The 15521-nt window shown below is 36.6% G+C and overlaps 1 protein-coding gene across 6 annotated transcripts in view; it reads left to right on the top strand.

Annotated features, from left to right (window-relative positions):
* dlgap1a (discs, large (Drosophila) homolog-associated protein 1a) overlaps positions 1-15521 on the top strand; it is a 124565-nt gene that overhangs the window by 37764 nt on the left and 71280 nt on the right. For 5 of the 6 annotated variants that reach the window (XM_055202060.2, XM_055202061.2, XM_055202059.2 and 2 more), the window contains exon 2: positions 172-247. The exons of the other annotated variant lie outside the window; for it this stretch is intronic. The gene's annotated coding sequence lies outside the window, so the exon portion shown is untranslated. The remainder of the gene's footprint in view (positions 1-171; positions 248-15521) is intronic. 6 annotated transcript variants of the gene reach the window in all.

Genomic DNA, 15521 nt, shown 5'->3' with positions numbered 1-15521 from the left:
TGTAACTCGAATAAACACAAACCTACCTTTAATGAGAACCATAACGCCTCTCCTATTTTATTTCTTTTCTTACTCAAATTAGGTTGCCATTGTAAAACATCCCTGCTGGTGTGCTTGCTAAATTTAATTTAATTAAAATTCAGTCTCTTTTTTTCTCTTATTGCCCACCAGGTTGGTGTGGAATTTTGTAACAAAGGATTCCTGTGTGTCCTGGAATATATCAACTTAAAATGAGGAACTGCTGAGAGTGAGTATGTTTGCATGTCTTCTCCAAATGTGTTTTATTTTAAGCTTTGTGGAAATTCAAATTTGCTACCGCAGTTTGTATGCTCTGAATCGGATTAGCCTTGTTCGATTGTAATACACCTAATAATAATAATTAGAAGGGACATTGTTTAATATTATGCAGCTCTCTGTTGGTTGGTACTGAAAGTGTTTGGGGTTTTCATAAACACACAAAGTCATCCGTGAGAAATTGCAAACAGATGGGGTATTACACATCACCTACACCCACATGCATCATTTGATGAGTCTGTTTGTGGTGTTCCCAGACATGACAAGCTTAGCAATCCAGATGTTTTTGAATGCCCTACGATTGACGTAGCTTTTGTAGTCGTGCTTAAGATCCAGAAAGAAGCCTGCATTAACCGTTTGATACTGTAGTAGTCTGGAAATTCATTATTGGCCTAATCTGGTCTTTTCAATATGGTGATGATGTTATAGTAGAGTACAAAAGAACCATAAGCAACCTTTGGCTTTCTCCTGTGGGCATAACTGCTGTGAATCAGCAGAACATTTGGATTAAATGGCTAGCAGAAGACTATCATCTGATATTGCATCTTCAGCTGTCCACATAAAGCGTGCAGGTTTATTGGATTTGAGTCATGGTTGTTAAGTTGTCTTTGTGTACTTTGTGGTATCGAACACTCACTGATAAGGGCTTCTGGAGTGCATCGGCTGGTTTCATTAGGATATAACACCTTCTTGTGTTGCTCAAACACAGTCTTTGATTTTTTTACTGTGATATGATTTTCAAACATTTATTGTGTTTTTCAGATTTAGCTTTATTAGCTTTTTTGTTGCACTGAAGTAGATCAAACAGAAGAGTATTTTCTTAAAAAAAAATCCAGATAATTTACGCACCACCATGTCATCCAAAATGTTGATGTCTTTCTTGGTTCAGTTGAGAAGAAATTATGTTTTTTTTAATGGACTTTAATGGACCCCAATACTTAACAGTTTTAATGCAGTTTAACGAGGCATAAGGGTCTTATCCAGTGAAATGATTGTCATTTTTGACAAGAAAAAAAATGCACTTTTAAAGCACAATTTCTCGTCTTCCTTTGGTCCTGTGATGCACCAGCGCGACCTCACGTAATACGTCATCACATCAAGAGGTCAGGGATGGGAAAGAGGACCGTTCCGACGTTGTTGTATGTCAAATGATGCTAATTAATGTCTTTGTGTTAGTTTATTGTTTAAAATGGTCTGCAAATGTGCGTTTCATTAATGTAACACGTGACCTTTCCACGGCATTATGCAATTACGTGACCGGAGATAGACGAGAAGTTGTGGTTTAAAAGTGCTTTTTTTTTTTCTTGTCAAAAATGACAATCATTTTGCTAGATAAGACCCTTATGCCTCGTTTGGGATCGTTTAGAGTCCTTTGAAACTGCAATTTTAAACTGCATAAAAATGTTACGTGTTGGTGTCCATTAAAGTCCATTGTAATGAAAAAATCCTGGAATGTTTTCCTCAACCAACATAATTTCTTCTCGACTGAACAAAGAAAGACATCAACATTTTGGATGACATGGTGGTAAATTATCTGGATTTTTTTAAAGAAAATGTACTAATCTTTTAAGGATTAGTTTAGCCCAAAATATACCCCTTCATGCCATCTCGGATATATTTAAAAACTAAATATATATATATATATATATATATATATATATATATATATATATATATATATATATATATATATATATAATTTAGTTTCAGCTTATCAATAAAACAATATTATTTCCAAATGGCATATTTGTGAGTAAAGGATTGAATAATTGTTGGGTCCACTTTTCTCTTAAAAAGCATTTTAAACTACAGTTGTTTGCTAAACTTAGAACCATCTAAGGTCTTGTTCCTCATATTTTAATAGATGCTACAGTCCCACGCTGCCGTGACACATAATGGCAGGGGCAATACAGAATAAAATAACTGACATCTTTAAAGGAAACATCATTCGGCCCACAACAACAGTCCTCTAAGTCAAAGTCAATCTGAAGAGCATTACTTGATGACTAATCTAAAATGACGCCCATTGACTGCGAGGTGACAGCCGTGAACCGAGGAAGATACGATGGCACATTTCTTATTTATTTATAAGTTCACGGAGCTGAATGACATTTCACTGTTGTGTTCTTAAAATAAACTGATGCAGAATGAGAAATTTACGCCAGGAGTCAAAGAATAAACAAATACATTTTAAATCTTAAACATTTATACATCAGGCTATATATAAAAGATGTAAAAAGATTAAGCCAAAAACAGAAAAGGTTTATTGAGAAAGAAAAGTGACTTCTTTTTCAGCTTTTACAATATTGGCATTTGGTGATCCTCTGGACTGCTTCTCACATTAACCATGTAGATTTTGGATAGATTAGAAACCCTTACAGAGTAAAAGAAGAGGGGTCAGCATGAATAAATGATTTATTGACTCTTTGTTAGCATTGCCTGAGGTTGATGGGAACTTCTTAAGAAATAGGCCATGTTTCGCTGTTCATGTGTGCCCATCTTTGTGGGTGAGAGCAAAAAGAGGCATTTTTTGGCAGCAGTGAGTGTGTCACAGCAGAAGGTGAAACATGTTGCGAGATATGAACTTTCTCAGAATGCTGGTTCTGTATCGCCCATGGCACAAGCTCTCCTTATTAAAATTTCAGTTTAATATCTCCATAATTCCCTTTCTTTCTTATCTGCGAAGTGCATGAGGTGAAAAAATTCTGTACTTTTTTGCCCATAGAATTTCAGTTATGCAAAATTCCTTTAAAACTTACATGAGCTCCTTACACACTTAAGTTGTAATTTTTGTATTTTTTGTATTCGTCATCTTTAAAAGAATTTCACACACAGAAACTTTGCACACGGAGTCCGATGCGTATTAATGAATCCATTGCGATAAAATAAAAATTCAAAATGGAATCTTTTTCAATTTAGCTATTGTTTAGTTACTGTAGCTTTAGCACAATACTGTGTAATTTTGCGTACCTTTTTGTTTTGAAATCAGTAATACATTTTCAAAGTGTTCCGCAATCATCTGCCACAACCTGTCTTTATATTCTGTCTCTTTGTATTCCTCACTTTGTCATAGGGGCAGTTTACATTTTACATCTAAAACCATGCAGAAAACTTTACCATGCCGCTTTTTTCCAGCGCTTTTGAAGCAGCATTCTGTAAAGTATTTTCAACTTGATGTGTCGCCGACACGCCTGGAAAAAAAAGAACACACTGCACCATGTCTGCATCGCTCACTATTTGAAACGTTACCTGAAAATAATGTATTTGACAAGAAATGAGAACCACCCCATACAGTGCTTTGTGCTGCGAGAGGTAGTGGATCAATTCGTCAGACGCCATTCTGCATTTTTGCGTTGGCTTGTACGGTGACTCCAAATTGTCAAAGCACAAAAAGCTTGGTACAGATGCGAAAAAGCAGAAAACTTAACACGGTCCGGATTTTTTACGACGAAAGTTTCAGAGGCAGCGTGTAAACATGATTGACACAATGTGAGGTCTTATTTATTTTTTACAGTAATGTGTGAAAAGTTCAGACGAGACTTTTGGAGTCAGTGTCCAAGCTCCTTAACAGTAAAATATACACTCACCTAAAGGATTATTAGGAACACCATACTAATACTGTGTTTGACCCCCTTTCACCTCCAGATCTGCCTTAATTCTATGTGGCATTGATTCAACAAGGTGCTGAAAGCATTCTTTGGAAATGTTGGCTCATATTGATAGGATAGCATCTTGCAGTTGATGGAGATTTGAAGAATGCACATCCAGGGCACAAAGCTCCCATTCCACCACATCCCAAAGATGCTCTGTTGGGTTGAGATCTGGTGACTGTGGGGGCCATTTTAGTACAGTGTACTCATTGTCATGTTCAAGAAACTAATTTGAAATGATTCAAGCTTTGTGACATGGTGCATTATCCTGCTGGAAGTAGCCATTGGTGGATGTGTACATGGTGGTCATAAAGGGATGGACATGGTCAGAAACAATGCTCAGCTAGGCCGTGGCATTTAAACGATGCCCAATTGGCTCTAAGGGGCCTAAACCATTACACAACCACCACCAGCCTGCACAGTGGTAACAAGGCATGATGGATCCATGTTCTCATTCTGTTTACGCCAAATTCTGACTCTACCATCTGAATGTCTCAACAGAAATTGAGACTCATCAGACCAGGCAACAGTTCTCCAGTCTACAACTGTTTAATTTTGGTGAGCTTGTGCAAATTCTTGCCTCTATTTCCTATTTGTAGTGGATATGATTGGTCCCCGGTGGGGTCTTTTGCTGTTGTAGCCCATCCGCCTCAAGGTTGTGCGTGTTGTGGCTTCACAAATGCTTTGCTGCATACCTCAGTTGTAACAAGTGGTTATTTCAGTCAAAGTTGCTCTCCTATCAGCTTGAATCAGTCAGCTCATTCTCCTCTGACCTCTAGCATCAACAAGGTATTTTCGCCCACAGGACTGCCACATACTGGATGTTTTCCTTTTTCACACCATTCTTTGTAAACCCTAGAAATGGTTGTGCGTGAAAATTCCAGTAACTGAGCAGATTGTGAAATACTTAGCAACCATAAAACCATGCCATGCTAAAAATAGCTTTAATCACCTTTCTTTCCCATTCTGACATTAAGTTTGGAGTTCAGGAGATTGTCTTGACCAGGACCACACCCCTAAATGCATTGAAGCAACTGCCTTGTGATTGGTTGATTAGATAATTGCATTAATGAGATATTGAACAGGTGTTCCTAATAATCCTTCAGTGTACAGTATGTTGTACCATGGCCATACTGTTTAAACATAAATTGTCTTGAAGTTGCTAGGGAATGATTTACTTTTATGAAAAGCTTTTTGATTAAACATAGTCAAAAGGAGACTTGAAAGGTTATTGATTGTCTGCTAAAAATAAGCTGCTAGGACATGACTCCATCCCCTTCCTGTAATAACTAACTCTGAGTTGGGCTAAGATGTAACATGAAGCCATATTGAATTTTTCACAACCAGCAGATATAATAAAGGTATGTGACAAGATGCTTTCATGTTAGGGAATGTGTGGGATAACCTTACATATTTATACATTTGGCAGACAACTTTATCCAAAGCGGTATATGTTTCATAAGTTCATGCATTACATAAAATCAGACCTGTTATCTTTGTGTTGCTAGCCTCAGATGCTGTACTTGTCTTATACCTTGTGCAAAATGAGTTTAAGGTCAGCATGTGCTCTTAACATAGTGAATTCTTCCACAGGCAGTGGTCCTTAAATGCGTGAAAATGCGTATGCTGTATTCATCTTAATGGGTATTTCATTTCAGCAATATACCTGCAATTCAGTCCTATTAACTTTCGTCAGTTACAACTTCTCCAATTTATGTCAGTTGCTTTTGTGTTCAGCTCACATTAAACATATTTTACACTCTCCTATTAAGTGTGCTGTATCTTAGATCGTATATTAGATCATTTGCACCAAGACGTTTTTCACTGCATGGCACCAGAAATAAGAAAGCACTCAGTGAGACACAAATGAGAAACGGTTTAGTAGCAAAGGAGTTTTAATTGCTTACCATTACCATAACCTACAAACACACATGTGAGTTAAGCTTATACCCACCAGTTATTCACCATTAACATGTCAGGCACAAATACCAAACTGTCTGATTGCCACCTATATATTTTTAATTGTCAGTGTAAGACTCATTTTATCAATTTTTTCAAAATGCTTTAGATCTATTGAATCAATATATAAATGTGCATTCATTTTTGCCATGTTATATTCATTTAGTTGACTAGTGGTATACACTGATTAAAAAAGTAAACATTAATGGTATTAATCAAAACACTTACTTTGTCATAGTAAGAATACTGTCATTGCTGTTGTCATTCTTGGGACGTTGTTGCTGAACTTTTCTGACAGCGATCAGCTGTAAAATGTTTTGGTTCTGCTCGATTTTTGTTGACTTTGTGTAAAATAATGGAACGATTTTATAAGATTCACTGGGGTCAATGTGTTAGCATGACTGAAGCTTGATGCTGTCGTGTGAGAACAAGCAACAGCCGCCATTTTTCCTTCACCCGAGTGCCTCTCACGAAAAATTTTCCATTTTGATGGCTTACGTTTCTTCCCCGCCACACAGTGCTTTAAGTGGGCCGGAACGCGCCGGTACTCAGTACCGCCACTTCTAAAAATAGCTCTTGAGCGTACCACCACCTCTCCCTGAGCCCAGAACGTGCTTTTAGCATACCGGAACGCTCATTTGCACATCTGTTTAAATCAGAGGTTTTAATCCTTTGGCTGCGCTGCCGCTTTTCAGAGCGCTTCGTCTTCACAATGTACACTTCCTAATTCGTCCCACCGAGAGCAGAGACTACATTACCCATACACCCTTGAGTTTACAAGTTAAAAGCGCATGCGTCGCCTTTGCTGTCAGTCAGCCTCGACGTTGTGTGGAGAGGTGTGACTCACCATACCCGTGACCCGTCAAGTATCCCGTTTTGGCCGGGAAAGTCCCGTATTTTACCCTTCTTTCCCGCCGTCCTCCCGTATTAGTATTTTCCCTTAAATCTCCCGTATTTTATCCTCCATAATTTCGCACGCAAAGGTTGTGATCTATAAAAAGATCCTAAAGATCGCTAAAGATCTACTGATTCCGCTAATCCACTTCGTGTTTTCCCGCCCGCTCTGCAGCATCTCTGTGTGCACTCTCTGCCTGGACGACAGTTTCTGAAGTTCGTTGCATTAACAGGTAGATTTATTACATTATATCAGCTGTTAAACCGCAGAATTTCTCATTTGGAAGTTTGTCTATGTATTTGTAAAATGTAAAAGTGCTAACAACTTAGCAAGCAAACAACAACAAAATATCCACATTCTTACTATTATCGCTTGTGTAATGGATTTAATGTTCCCGATCAGATCTAAGTTAATATAAACACTAAATTTGCTGTTGTTGGAACACTGTGTAGGCAAAAAAATACAAAAAACACAAATGCCTTCACAAAATAAAGACAGAGAACGGGAAGGGAGGCTGCTTCTAAAGGCAGTTCAACATTGCAAACATGGATTCAAAGATCCATCAAGCCAGCAGGTAAATCATATTGAATATTTTTTGTCACACTTTAATTCTTGTTATTATATTTCCCATTATAATCACTTGTCTAAGTTGATGCTAGTAATATAACACATCATATTTATAATACTTTATTAAAACCATACTAATAGTACCACCCCCTTAGTGCCCTTTTTGGTTTGGCACACTGCCCAACGAAATTTCAATGAATTTGAACGACGCGCACAGTAGTTTTACCACCCGCAAAATGGAAAACAATGGGAAAAAATTAAGTGACGACTTTCTAGTTTTAAATTGCCAGTATTTTGTTATTCTTGAACCCATAGACATGGTCTTGGTGTCATTTTAAAGTTTTTGTTTTTGAGCTCTTTCTATCTGAACAACTAGTTTTAGCATTTGACCATGCTGAAAATTGTACTTATATATCTACCTTTTGCACATTTTATGTATGTTCAATAGCTATTTCTAGCTCAAGCAAATCCACAAACTTATATAAGGATTTATTATTTTTTACAAGGTCGTCTGTCGACTGCTGAATATAAAACCCCTTCAATATAGAAGTCCAGTCAGCAAAAAAAAGAAAAGAAAAGAAAAATAGAGTACCGGCACTTCTTTTGGGCCACTTAAAGCACTGCCGCCACAGAAAACCACCACAGGTTTATTAATGCCGTCAAAATTACTATTTTGTTTTTGTTTGTTTGTTGATCACGAAGTACAAAGTACTTGGAAAGGTTTGGAAAGAATGAAGAAAAACTGACAGAATAACACGGCGAATATCGGATTTTGCATAAAATGAAGAATTTACTTTTTAATACTGACCTGATACAATACTGATTTTGGCCGTAACTAATAAAAAATGGCGTTTTGGAACCAAACTCTTCAAATGTTGTTTACAACATCAAAAATTATGATTGAAACCTATATATGGTTATAAAAATGTAAAAAAAACCCACTATTTCTATATTGTAAAACCTAATGTATGTGTTTTAAAACTTAAATGGTTTAATCCAACCAGTTTCCTTAAATGGTTTGAGTTAACTTTTAGGTTTTACAGTGTATAGATTTATATAAGGAATACATATATGCTGTGTGGTAATACAATATACAGTAATTCATTTATAAGGTTTTCCTTTGCTGTAGAATGAAACCTTGAAATCTGAGCACTTTAATCCATTTAGTACAGTACTGTATTTATAAAATGTTTCTATCTGCTTGTATCTATTGTATATGCTCTTGTGTATTGTAGTACTAGAGAAGAAAGTCAATAGTATTATGGACACAGTATTGAATATTTTGATACAGTGCTGAGGTCATAGTATTTACGCCTTGTCTAGAAAGTAAAAAAGGTAAGGACCTCTTTTCCATTATTCAGAAGAGCTGTACTTCACTTGAGCCAGTAAAGACAAAGAAATCCAGGCATCAGGTACTTGAATACCAAGTTCAAAGTCCCTGGCCTCAATGGCATTCGATTTGAAATCATTGATGTATTACAAAACATCAAGAGGCAAATTAGAAATTTCTGATAATTAGAGAAGATTATATAAGCAGTTAATTCTCACCATAAAGATAGCTATTTTGTAAGCACAAAGTGATGATAGTGTATCATGGCATCATTACTGAAGCCAGGTGACACCCAATGGAGAACACTGCCCACGCAATAAGCCGATAAAGGCTGCCAGACCTGTGAGTCTGCACACCAGCCAATTGTTTGACTATGCACCACCCACAGTCTGTACCCTGTAGGCTCTATCATCATTTACATCTGCACTGGAGAATCACTTTTCTCAAGTCTGGTTTTCTTTACAGGCATTGTGTTTTTGACAGACAAATGTTTGGCACTCACCCTTTTGCTTTCCAGGTGCTTATTTACAGTGTTTGCAGTAGAGTGAACGAGCATTCTGATTGGCTGTGATTTTCAGTAGATGTATGCATGAGTGCTTCTGCAACAGTATTATGTCATAGAGTGGATTAAAGGGGAGCTGGCCAGGGTGCTGAAGTTAAGTCTGACACTTGGATGCAGTGTATGAGCTGTCCATGGTAGCAATATCAGTTAGACATGCAATAGACCTTTTGCGTGTTTGCAAACAGAGATGACATTTTTTGTGGGCGGAGCCCAACTGGTGTCAGAAAGTGACAGCTCTGCAACATCGGTGTGAAGTGTTTTAGTGTTAAACTGTGATTTTTATGGATCCGGTGTTCTGTCGAAGTCTGTTTCCCCTATATTTCCCTTTAGTGTAATGTTTCTTATAGCGTTTTCACCACGTTACGTTTATTTTTTAGATACATTTAAAGTTTAAATAGCTATACTGATATGTGTGCATGTATGTAATGTATATGTATTGTTCTTTATTGGTAAATCAATTATTTTTACAGTATGAATCACTAAAGTACATATAAGAGCAATACTATCATGTATTTTTATATAATATAATTTATTACATATTTCATTATTTTCCTGCTTTCTATTAGTTCTTCCTTATATTTATAGCCTACATGTTTCTTCTAGAACTATTATAAAACTATTATGTTTACATACAAATTCATTTGTATAGGCCTGTTTATATATTAATAACACTTTACATTGTGTGTGTGTGTGTGTGTGTGTGTGTGTGTGTGTGTGTGTGTGTGTGTGTGTGTGTGTGTGTGTGTGTGTGTGTGTGTGTGTGTGTGTGTGTGTGTGTGTGTGTGTGTGTGTGCTATATTTATATTTATTAAGTATGTAAACATCATAATTTTAGAACAAACAGGAAGAAAACATAGGCTAAGATATAAGGTAAAAGAAGTAATAGAAAACGGAAAAATTATGAAATATTTAATAAATGGTGATATTATGAATTCATTCAAATCTTTCATCCTTCTAAATAAATTATAAATATAACATGATGAAAATACTATAAGAAACACATAGAGGGATCAGACTTCGACAAAACACCGGATATCTTCTCTAATTATTTTCTATTCTAATTATTAAAAGATTTCCGAATGATTTCATCAATCCAGTCTGTCAAGTTGAGGGCTTATTGCAACCATAAACACCTACGTTTATCTTCAAATGGTGTCTTCGTTGACGGTATACTATAAAAATGAAGGTCATCTTTTTTGGCATTCCTATTTTGACACTCAACAGCACAACAAGACATTTTCTAGTGAGTTATATTGTTCCTTTCACTCGTGTCTAATTCATTTCCACTGTTTTTCTGCCACCACATTGCACGCGCAGCTTGCAGTGACGTAAGTCTGACGTTGACTCGCAAAAGGTCTATAAAAACTCAGTGCTTGTAAAAAACACTTTGTTAAAATGTTTGGTTTTACTTGACTGAAATGTTCTTTGTTATCTCAAACATTGTCTTACGGAGGGCCTAAGGGGACATGGAGAAATAAGTAAATAAAGTTTAGTTTCGCATGCGCACGTAAAACTATCGCGTGCGAAAGTTTCATGTGCGCATGAGATAGTTTCACGTGTGCACGCTATAGTTTCAGTGAAACGAAACGTGTGTACGCGATAGTTTCAGTGAAAGTAAACTTTTACAAAAAAATCTGCATATGAAGGTTTCGCGTGAGCACATGAAAGTTTCGCGTGAGCACGCAAAAGTTTTACGTGAGCACATGAAACTAAACATGAGATTTTTTGTATATATATATATATACATGTATATATAAATTTTTCTTTTTCAGATCAGAAGATACCGAGCCCCTAAGGTGACATTGGGCTCTCATATATATTTTATATACAAAACAAAAATGTTATTCATTTTTTTAAATTAATGACTTATACCAAATAATAAAGAAAAAACAGCAAATAAGAGCACATGATAAAATTTGGTCATCCAGTATTGGTGGGACCTCAAGAAGCTCCTTTATCACAAAGTACAATGCTGCAAATTCTAACATAATTTCAAATTCGTTACATTTGTGACATTGCAAAGTGCTTTGATGAGCCTTAAAGTTTTTTTTTTTAATAAGTATTTTTATTAGAATTTTACATTTTACAGAAAAGCTTAAAGGAAAAAAGAAAAGAACAAAAAAAAATAGTGAGTGATAATATTAACAAAGAGACGATGATGTAAATTATTATGTACAATTATTAATATCATCAACCATAATAATGATAATAATAATATACAAAGAGAAAAAAAAGGAAAGAGACCAGGACAGATATGCAGTTCAAATGGCAAAGCATTAACAAAAAGAAAACATTCAATAGATGGCAGAGCAGACAGCAAATTAAACCGTACATTGCCGGTCGGAGTCAGCGTTTAATTGGTTAAGTTGGTTTAGAAATGGTTGCCATATATTGTAGAATTTATCAAGGTTATCCATAATTCCATACCGGACTCTCTCCATGTGTAATACTCCCGTAAGACAAGTCAATCAGGTCTTAAACTGAGGAGCAGTATCCGATTTCCAAAGTCTCAGAATGATACTTTTTGCAATAATCATTCCGTAAATAATAGTGCTTTGTACAGACACAGTATGGTCTGACAAAGAAACAGAATATCCAAAAAATGCAATTTCTGGGTCAGGTGTAAACATTAAACAATACATGTCAGAAAAACACTTAAATATATCACACCTAAAATTATAAAGTTTAGGGCATGCGAAAAAAAATGAGCTCTAAAGTTTTGAACAGTATTGTACATAATCAATTTTATAATGTGTTTGTCAGTGCAGTAAAATTAATTGTCATAAAAATAGACGAGATAAAATCAACAGTTTAAAAAACCCACAACCCTCAATAAAGCAAGAAAACTATTAAAAAGTATTAAAATGCACTCTGGTCACTCCATCAAATCTTATGATAAATTTCCCAGTGGAGTTATTGTCTTACAGTGCAGTTTAGTCTGTTTATGCAAATTGCATGAACTTTTATGTTCCCCCAAGTCATCCAACTGAAGGCAGGGAACATTAACAGAGGACATTTGCATCTGGAATATGCGAAGAGAGCTCCCGTTTGATATTTATTTGCTCGTTTTGTTTTCCCTTTTTTTTTGTGCGTGTTTGTGTGTGTTTGTAAGAGATAGAGAAGCACATTAATGAAACAGTCATGGCCTGGAGAAACATTTCATAGGAAATGTGAAAAACACGCATGTGTGTTTCAGGAATACTGGCAAAACATTTTCTGAGCTGAAGGACTTTGTTATAGTGTCATAGTCTGTTTTATGACAGCAAAATGCCTTTTTAATGTTACAGTAATAAAATTGCAGTAATAAATGCTTTACAATAATAAATGAATGTCTAACAATAAAAATCTTTGTTTATACAGATATTACTGTCATACCGCCATACCTGTTAACATTTGGTTTTCAAAATCCGGGAGATCTTTGAACCGGGGGGAGGGGGACTGGGTTGTGGCAGTGTTGCAAAGAGTGACAGTTTTTACAGCACTATAATTATATCATTATAATAAGTATATAAAGCATAAGTAAATCATCGATTAAGAACATAAGGATTAATTATTTTAGGAAGACCATTTTATATTTTCAGCAACCTCCCAATGCCTCCTATGTTTCACTTTAGGAAACCCTAACCAGCGAACTACAGTAAGATGGAAAATTTAATATAGGCTTACTCTAATACGCATTACAATTTTATAAAAATAAAAAAAACATGTAAACACTGGTAATTCTCTTTAAGTATCAACATTCATGGCTAAATAGCGATATTGCTAGCTATTAATAGGCTCCCTCCAGTTGCCAACTTTCAAAATAATGTTACACTTACCTACAGTAACACAACCAGAAACAACTGTTTAGTCTTACTTGTGAAAGGTAATTCCCAAGACTCTTTTTGAGGTGTGTGAATGTTTATACACCTCCGAACTGCACACGACGGAGCCTCCGTGGCATTTGCCTCCAGTTGTTATGATATTAACGAAAACGTTGCCACCACTAATATGGCAGGGCTGTCGACCCACAATCCAGCAGCAAACGCGCCGTCTAGTTATTCAACCTGCGCAGATATCAACAGCGCAACCGCGTTGTAGGTTGCCAGGTTGCGGTCAAAAGTGGGTTCAAATTTGTATGGTGTGTCTATTGTGTGAGTAGGATTTGTTTCATACAAGATTTGGCAACTGGACAACCTTTGGATAATATATTGATGTGATTATTCATATAACAAGGTAGTACAGTTTAAATTACGGGAGTTTTCTGTGATAAATAACAAAACGGGAGGGGGGGGGGTGAAACACGGGAGACTCCCAGGAAAAAAGGGAATGTTGACAGGTATGCATACCACCCAGATCTACTTTTGACCCACATGTTTTTCATCATTTGCAATGACAGATATTCAATTTGAGGAGTAATGACCTTACAGTGTTATATGGGGACATCTGACTGACAGTGAGTGGCATCGCTAGACTAGGACTGATGTTACACTTGTCATCTTTCTTTCCCTCAAGTTTCAGTTGGTATTTTAGCGGTAAACCATTTCCATTTGCCAATAAATCACGTTCATCCATGGCCTAGCAGCCCTGCCTTTCCTTAATTACTACCCCAATACCAGCTGAAAGATACAATGCAATCCAGAAGTAGAAATTCTCTCTCTCTTTTTCTCTTTCTCTGAAGAAAGCTTTTTCCCCGTCGCTATTTCTCTCTCTCAAGCCCACGCCTGGTGCAGGCTCAGTTGAATCATGGGACTGAGTGGGTGGGAATGTGCTTCTTTTCTCCCAAAGACACTCAGACATACACACACAAACGGACACAAACACACACTTTCTGACGTATCCCAGGCGAACTGGAGGATGCAGCCTGCGGCTCAGCTTTCTGACATTTCTCCTCCTTTTTCTCAGAATTTCCTCGTTTCCATGCGCGGATGAATAATGGATTCATGCAAGCTGCCCGATGTGTGACATAATGAGCTATCTCTTGCTAACCTTTTGATTACAGAAACTCCTCCCTCTGCGATTTCTCGTACAATGTTTGATGCAAGAGTATGAGTAGCTCTCAGTCTTTCGTCAGGCCTGCGCAAAGTGCATTTATATCAACATGCTGTCATTGAAACCATGTGGGCAGTAGTTTCGGTCGGTCTGAGACCGCCCACAGACCATCCAGAGCCCATTCACTGTGACCGTCTAATGCACATTGTATTCAAAAGCGCCAAGAGCTACTGCAGTTAAAATACTTTGGACAGTGTTTTCATAGCTCGGCTGGTTGAGCATGGCATTTCAGTGTCGAAGTTGGTGGGTGCTACACTGTTACATTTCCATTTAAAGATTAGTCCATTTTCTTAAAAAAAATCCAGATAATTTACTCACCACCATGTCATCCAAAATGTCGATGTCTTCCTTTGTTCAGTCAAGAAGAAATTATGTTTTTTGAGGAAAACATTCAAGGATTTTCGACTTTAATGGACCCCAACACTTAACAGTTTTAATGCAGTTTAAAATTGCAGTTTCAACAAAGTTTCAAAGGACTCTAAATGATCTCAAATGAGGCATAAGGGTCTTATCTAGCGAAACAATTGTCATTTTTAACAAGAAAAATAAAAAATATGCACTTTTAAACCACATAACTTCTCTACTATCTCCGGTCCTGTCACGTGTCAGCGCGACCTCACGTAATTGCGTAATGACGTCGAAAGGTCACGTGTTACATATATATACGCACATTTGCGGACAATTTTAAACAATAAACTGACACAAAGACATTAATTAGTATCATTCGACATACAACAACGTCGAAACAGTCCTCTTTCTCCACACCTGTAAACACTGTGGCGTACTTTTGCATACATCCTCCGTGACCTCTTGACGAGATGACGTATTGCGTGAGGTCGCGCTGAGATAGACGAGAAGTTGTGGTTTTAAAGTGCATATTTTTTATTTTTCTTGCCAAAAAAGACAATTGTTTCGCTAGATAAGACCCTTATGTCTTGTTTGGGATCATTTTGAGTCCTTTGAAACTTGGTTGAAACTGCAATTTTAAACTGCATTAAAACTGTTACGTGTTGGAGTCCATTAAAGTCCATTAAAATGAAAAAATCCTGAAATGTTTTCCTCAAAAAACATAATATCTTCTCGACTAAACAAAGAAATACATCCACATTTTGGATGACATGGTGGTGAGTAAATTATCTGGATTTTTTTAAGAAAATGGACTAATCCTTTAACAGTTAATACCTTAAATACACTGTGCTGTAAGTTGCTTTGGATAAAAGTGTTTGCCTATGC

Source organism: Misgurnus anguillicaudatus, chromosome 2, assembly GCF_027580225.2.
Source record: "Misgurnus anguillicaudatus chromosome 2, ASM2758022v2, whole genome shotgun sequence".
Classification (NCBI taxonomy): domain Eukaryota; kingdom Metazoa; phylum Chordata; class Actinopteri; order Cypriniformes; family Cobitidae; genus Misgurnus; species Misgurnus anguillicaudatus.
The sequence above is the reverse complement of the archived record's forward strand: the minus strand, read 5'-3'. Positions and strand labels throughout refer to the sequence as shown.